Source organism: Argentina silus (assembly GCF_951799395.1).
Source record: "Argentina silus genome assembly, contig: scaffold_249, whole genome shotgun sequence".
Lineage (NCBI taxonomy): Eukaryota > Metazoa > Chordata > Actinopteri > Argentiniformes > Argentinidae > Argentina > Argentina silus.
In genome coordinates this window covers 25,001-32,500 of record NW_028153262.1, presented here as the reverse complement: position 1 = coordinate 32,500, position 7,500 = coordinate 25,001, and positions in this window count along the sequence as shown.

The window sequence follows — 7,500 nt, the reverse complement described above, 5'->3', positions numbered from 1 at the left end:
TACAGTGACATAATCTCCAGGCTCACAGCTCACTCCAAACTGTCACTGTCTCTTTATGCCCCTAAGGCCTGTCAATGGGAGACTGAACCAGGGGAGGCTGGTGGAGGTAGAAATCGGAGGACGGTACCATTCCTCATTTCGTTCCATGCATTACAATGAGCCCGTCCTCCGATTTCTACCTCCACCAGCCTCCCCTGAGTACAAGGTTCAGCCTCCAGCCTCTCTTAAAGCACGGGTCTTGTCATGAACCATCTGTGTAGGGCTAGTCATACTGTAGGGTCATACTGTAGGGCCAGTCATACTGTAGGGTCAGTCATACTGTAGGGCCAGTCATACTGTAGGGCCAGTCATACTGTAGGGCCAGTCATACTGTAGGGTCAGTCATACTGTAGGGCCAGTCATACTGTAGGGTCATACTGTAGGGTCAGTCATACTGTAGGGTCATACTGTAGGGCCAGTCATACTGTAGGGTCATACTGTAGGGCCAGTCATACTGTAGGGTCAGTCATACTGTAGGGCCAGTCATACTGTAGGGTCAGTCATACTGTAGGGCCAGTCATACTGTAGGGTCATACTGTAGGGTCAGTCATACTGTAGGGTCAATCATACTGTAGGGCCAGTCATACTGTAGGGTCATACTGTAGGGCCAGTCATACTGTAGGGCCAGTCATACTGTAGGGCCAGTCATACTGTAGGGTCATACTGTAGGGCCAGTCATACTGTAGGGCCAGTCATACTGTAGGGTCAGTCATACTGTAGGGTCATACTGTAGGGCCAGTCATACTGTAGGGTCATACTGTAGGGCCAGTCATACTGTAGGGTCAGTCATACTGTAGGGCCAGTCATACTGTAGGGCCAGTCATACTGTAGGGCCAGTCATACTGTAGGGTCAGTCATACTGTAGGGCCAGTCATACTGTAGGGTCATACTGTAGGGTCAGTCATACTGTAGGGTCATACTGTAGGGCCAGTCATACTGTAGGGTCATACTGTAGGGCCAGTCATACTGTAGGGTCAGTCATACTGTAGGGCCAGTCATACTGTAGGGTCAGTCATACTGTAGGGCCAGTCATACTGTAGGGTCATACTGTAGGGTCAGTCATACTGTAGGGTCAATCATACTGTAGGGCCAGTCATACTGTAGGGTCATACTGTAGGGCCAGTCATACTGTAGGGCCAGTCATACTGTAGGGCCAGTCATACTGTAGGGTCATACTGTAGGGCCAGTCATACTGTAGGGCCAGTCATACTGTAGGGTCAGTCATACTGTAGGGCCAGTCATACTGTAGGGTCAGTCATACTGTAGGGTCAATCATACTGTAGGGCCAGTCATACTGTAGGGTCATACTGTAGGGCCAGTCATACTGTAGGGTCAGTCATACTGTAGGGTCATACTGTAGGGCCAGTCATACTGTAGGGCCAGTCATACTGTAGGGTCAGTCATACTGTAGGGTCAATCATACTGTAGGGCCAGTCATACTGTAGGGTCATACTGTAGGGTCAGTCATACTGTAGGGCCAGTCATACTGTAGGGCCAATCATACTGTAGGGCCAGTCATACTGTAGGGTCATACTGTAGGGCCAGTCATACTGTAGGGTCAGTCATACTGTAGGGCCAGTCATACTGTAGGGTCATACTGTAGGGCCAGTCATACTGTAGGGCCAGTCATACTGTAGGGCCAGTCATACTGTAGGGTCAGTCATACTGTAGGGTCATACTGTAGGGCCAGTCATACTGTAGGGTCATACTGTAGGGCCAGTCATACTGTAGGGTCAGTCATACTGTAGGGCCAGTCATACTGTAGGGCCAGTCATACTGTAGGGTCAGTCATACTGTAGGGCCAGTCATACTGTAGGGTCATACTGTAGGGTCAGTCATACTGTAGGGTCATACTGTAGGGCCAGTCATACTGTAGGGTCATACTGTAGGGCCAGTCATACTGTAGGGTCAGTCATACTGTAGGGCCAGTCATACTGTAGGGTCAGTCATACTGTAGGGCCAGTCATACTGTAGGGTCATACTGTAGGGTCAGTCATACTGTAGGGTCAATCATACTGTAGGGCCAGTCATACTGTAGGGTCATACTGTAGGGCCAGTCATACTGTAGGGCCAGTCATACTGTAGGGCCAGTCATACTGTAGGGTCATACTGTAGGGCCAGTCATACTGTAGGGCCAGTCATACTGTAGGGTCAGTCATACTGTAGGGCCAGTCATACTGTAGGGTCAGTCATACTGTAGGGTCAATCATACTGTAGGGCCAGTCATACTGTAGGGTCATACTGTAGGGCCAGTCATACTGTAGGGTCAGTCATACTGTAGGGTCATACTGTAGGGCCAGTCATACTGTAGGGCCAGTCATACTGTAGGGTCAGTCATACTGTAGGGTCAATCATACTGTAGGGCCAGTCATACTGTAGGGTCATACTGTAGGGTCAGTCATACTGTAGGGCCAGTCATACTGTAGGGCCAATCATACTGTAGGGCCAGTCATACTGTAGGGTCATACTGTAGGGCCAGTCATACTGTAGGGTCAGTCATACTGTAGGGCCAGTCATACTGTAGGGTCATACTGTAGGGCCAGTCATACTGTAGGGCCAGTCATACTGTAGGGTCATACTGTAGGGCCAGTCATACTGTAGGGCCAGTCATACTGTAGGGCCAGTCATACTGTAACTCCATCAGTCACAACTACACCAGCCTGCTCAGACCTCCTCAGTCCTCCAAAGACAACAGCCTACTCACAGCCTAGCAACAGCCTAGCAACACCCTATACATACCCGAACAACAGCCTAACAACAGCATAACAACAGCCTAACAACAGCCTACTCAGATCCTAGCAACAGCCACTCACAACCGAGAACAGGCAAAGGATAACTGTACTGTTGCATACATGTTCAAGCTTTCAGACAAGTTATGATCATTTCAATAACGTCATTGTGTGCTCTTACAAATGTGTGTCAAAGCCTTCATATTAGTGGTGAGCCGTGAGCCACTCTTGAGCTGTCTGTCTTTTCTCGGTTGGAGTAGAAAGTACCAGAGACCGTGAGAGCGTAAAGCCCAGGATGAGAATAACTGCTTATCTTGTAGATGTGTGAACATGACTTCTGACACGAGGAGTAGTCCTATCTAAATATGGCAAAGGGCAGCAGATAGCGGAGCACATCAGACCATGTTGGCTAACTCCAGTCTGACTCAAAGTCCAGCGGGAACAACTCGGGTCACCTCCGGATCCTGCTGACTCTGCAGGACGCCGGGCTTGGCTTTATTAGCTTTAGCTCCACAGGATCAACGCACTTCAATAAACTGTATTAATGTCCAGGTTTTTTCAACAAATTTTCAACTAGTCATCATCCTGTAGGCTGGTGGTTTGAAACATTAAAAACAGTTTATGTCAGTTTAAACAAACATAAAAGGCGGAGAAGAATGACTAGTAACACATGGCAGGTGACACACAGACAGCAGTCAGACAGCTGGGACACACAACCAAGTAAAAAACAAGGAGAGCAATCACGCACAACAAAACCCAAGAGAGGACGACCAATAACATCACAGACGTGTACGTGGGTGGGCTGGGTGGGCCTATAGGGGACAGGGTTACTGAAGGGGTTAGCTGTTCCTAGTTCACCAGGACCTGAATGAGAGCTCCATCCTGCTCCATGGACTGCAGGGGAGGCTGGTGGAGGTAGAAATCGGAGGACGGGCTCATTGTAATGCATGGAACGGAATGAGGATGGAATGAGGGAAGGGAATGAGGAATATCATTCCTCATTCCTCGTTCCATGCATTACAATGAGCCCGTCCTCTGATTTCTACCTCCACCAGCCTCAACTTCTTTATACCTCGTACCGAGGACTACACCATGTGACAGGAGCGTATAGCATCACTATACCGTACCGTATCATACTGAACGCTAACCTCTGGACGCTGCTGTGTAAACTATCATCTGGTCATGCTGGCGTTGAACTGTCTCCTTTACAAGGCGAGTCGTATCATTGGTCCTAATCTGTGTGGAGGATGGCGTCAAACCGCCTCCCTTTGGCCCGCGTGTCCTGGCCAATGTCCACTCATCATATAACCACGAGGGGGGGGGGGTGCTAAATGTCAGGCATGTTACTCCTCTGAGTCAGGGAGTCGCTGGGGCTTCAAACACCGTCTTAAGTTTCATATGGTGGCAGAGGAGAGGAGAGGAGAGGAGAGGAGAGGAGAGGAGAGGAGAGGAGAGGAGAGGAGAGGAGGGGGAGGAGAGGAAGGGAGAGGAGAGGAGAGGAGGGGGAGGAGAGGAAGTGGTGCTATCTGATATGGTCATAATCATGTCCCATTGCTCCAGGATGGTGTTAATGTTACACTTCCTGTTGGGGAGAACTGGCAGAAACTCTCTCTCCCTCTCTCTCTCTTTCTCTCTCTCTCTCTCTCTCTCCCTCTCTTCCTCTCTCTCTCTCAGATTAGCTCCTGGCCCTGGTACAGGTGGCAGGCTCCGTGGGAAGGCCTGGATGTGACGACGTGATGAAGTGACACCCTTTCTCTTTATGGTCCCAGCTGTTCCTCTCTGACCAGTATCCTCCAGACCACACAGCTGTTCCTCTCTGACCAGTAACCTCCAGACCACACAGCTGTTCCTCTCTGACCAGTAACCTCCAGACCACACAGGGCCCCAGCTGTTCCTCTCTGACCAGTAACCTCCAGACCACACAGGGCCCCAGCTGTTCCTCTCTGACCAGTAACCTCCACACCACACAGGGCCCCAGCTCTTCTATGGTCCCAGCTGTTCCTCTCTGACCAGTAACCTCCACACCACACAGGGCCCCAGCTGTTCCTCTCTGACCAGTAACCTCCAGACCACACAGCTGTTCCTCTCTGACCAGTAACCTCCAGACCACACAGGGCCCCAGCTGTTCCTCTCTGACCAGTAACCTCCAGACCACACACACCCCGGGTCTTATCTCTCCTTTACTGCCCTGCTACCCACCAGGCATGTACACTGGGTACTTCAACCATACCATGGTGAAATGGTCGTCACAAAAACCTAATCATAAAAAAAGACATATCGATAACACTCTGGTTTCTCTGAGATTAATTTTTGATAAAAAACAGCAAAAACCATTTTGTTTGGTACCGGGTAGGTAGGGATTATATCTAATGGTTTGGAGGAAGTAGTGTAAAGAACATTCATTGTTGCCACATTGTTTGTGTGTAAATACTGGAGCTGTGGTGTAAAGTACCACCCTGATAGGCTAAGCTCTTGGCAGGAAGGTTTGGCTTTTGTTGTAAGTCAGTAAGCCACTTAAAGCACTCTGTCTGTCTGTCTGTCTGTCCATTCTAAAGGTATATACAGAAAACACCCTCCCTCCTCCTCCCTCCCTCACCCTCCCTCCTTCCCTCACCCTCTCTCCCTCTCTCCCCCTCCCTCCCTCCTTCCCTCACCCTCTCTCCCTCCCTCCCTCACCCTCCCTCCTCCCCTTCCTCCCTCCTTCCCTCACCCTCTCTCCCTCCCTCCCTCTCTCTCCTTCCCTCACCCTCTCTCCCTCCCTCCCTCCCTCCCTCTCCCTCCCTCCCTCACCCTCCCTCCTCCCCTCCCTCCCTCCCTCCCTCCCTCCCTCCCTCCCTCTTTCACCAGTCATTGTGTTGTGGAAGTGGTGCATTGCAAGTGGTATGTACAGAACACAGCCTGTGGTTCTCTTTATGTAACTCTCTGGGCGGGCAGGGAGGACTGTGTGTTCTGTAGGTGGGTGGAACCGTGGAACACACAGCATTCTAGAACGCAGAGGTGCAGCCGCACACACATACACACACACACACACACACACACACACACACACACACACACACACACACACACATCCACGGCAATTATATGACTGCATTTGGACAAGTCACATCAGGGGGAGTTACGTAACAACAACAGTGTGTTTGACCTGGTGGTGTGTGTGTGTGTGTGTGTGTGTGTGTGTGTGTGTGCGTGTGTGTGTGTGTGTGTGTGCGCACAGCACCCATTACCGCTGACAGACTGCCAAAGTCTGTTCACTCACTGCTGGGAAAGGAAGGAGCTGCAGAGAGAAGCAGAGAGAGAAATTCCTTACGTGTTACTGTGTTGATGTCTTTATTGTTATGATAATCGCAGAGACGTTACGAAATACCGTCCGTGACCTCAGGAGACGTTTAAAGCTAGCTATCCCACGACCCCGTGGACGCAATCGATCACTAGGTCTGTGTTTGTCCTCCTCCCTGACCTACTGGCAGCTCTGTCCAAAGGTCTTCACCATGGTGTTTGCCAGAGCAAACAAATAAAAAATAAAACGTTTTTTTTTGCGAACTTCAGAGATCACTTAAACCAGGCTCTACTAAACAGCCCCGTTCTGCTCATGAATTCCATTTTTTAAAAAGCACCATTGCAGAGACATGTTGCTTTCCTTGGCTGCAGTCCTGGACCAGGTCTCTCTTGAAAAAGAGGTTGTGTCTGTAACCTGGATACTGTATATATCTGTCTGTCTGCCTGCCTGAATGACTGCCTGCCTGTCTGTCTGCCTGCCTGCCCGCCTGCCTGCCTGTCTGTCTGTCTGCCTGCCTGCCTGCCTGCCTGCCTGCTTGCTTGCCTACCTGTCTGTCTGTCTGCCGGCCTACATGCCTGCCTGTCTGCCTGCCTGTCTGCCTGTTTGTCTACCTGACCTGGATAAATAAAGGTAAAAAAAAAAAGTAAAAGACCAGGTCTCTCTTGAAAAAGAGGTTGTCTCAATGAGACTAACCTGGATACTGTATATATCTGCCTGCCTGCCTGTCTGTCTGCCTGCCTGCCTGTCTGCCTGTCTGCCTGCCTGTCTGCCTGCCTGTCTGCCTGCCTGTCTATCTGTCTGTCTGCCTGCCTGTCTGCCTGTCTGCCGGCCTACCTGTCTGCCTGCCTGCCTGCCTGCCTGTCTGTCTGCCTGTTTGTCTACCTGACCTGGATAAATAAAGTAAAAAAAAAGTAAAAGAACTTCTGTTTGTGCCCCGGCATGTCAACACCTGTCATGATACCTCTGAGGTTCAGGTAAAGTCTTCAGGTCACAGTTCTCTCCCCTGATTGGCTGATCCTGGACAGCAGGCCCTGGAGCTGTGGTGTGTGGAATGGAGCAGCTGGCTGAACCCGACCTGCCAGGGGCCGGTAACCACGCCAACGCAGGTGCTGTCTGGCTCAGGTGAGACAGGTTGTAAAACCTGGCGTCTCGGAAAAGGATTCAAAAGAAACAAATCTTTATCACCTTATCAAGTGTGTGTGTTTTTTTACTTTTTTTTTATTGTTAGTTCTATTCGATAGCATTGCTTGCATCATTTCTAGTCTAAGTGTGTGTGTGTGTGTGTGTGTGTGTGTGTGTGTGTGTGTGTGTGTGTGTGTGTGTGTGCGTTTCCCATTGTATGCGACTGTCATCGGTGGAGGTCGACCATTCCTCGTTCCGTTCCGTGCATTACAATGAGCTCGTCCTCCGATTTCTACCTCCGCCAGCCTCCCCTGTCTGTCACAGTATAGT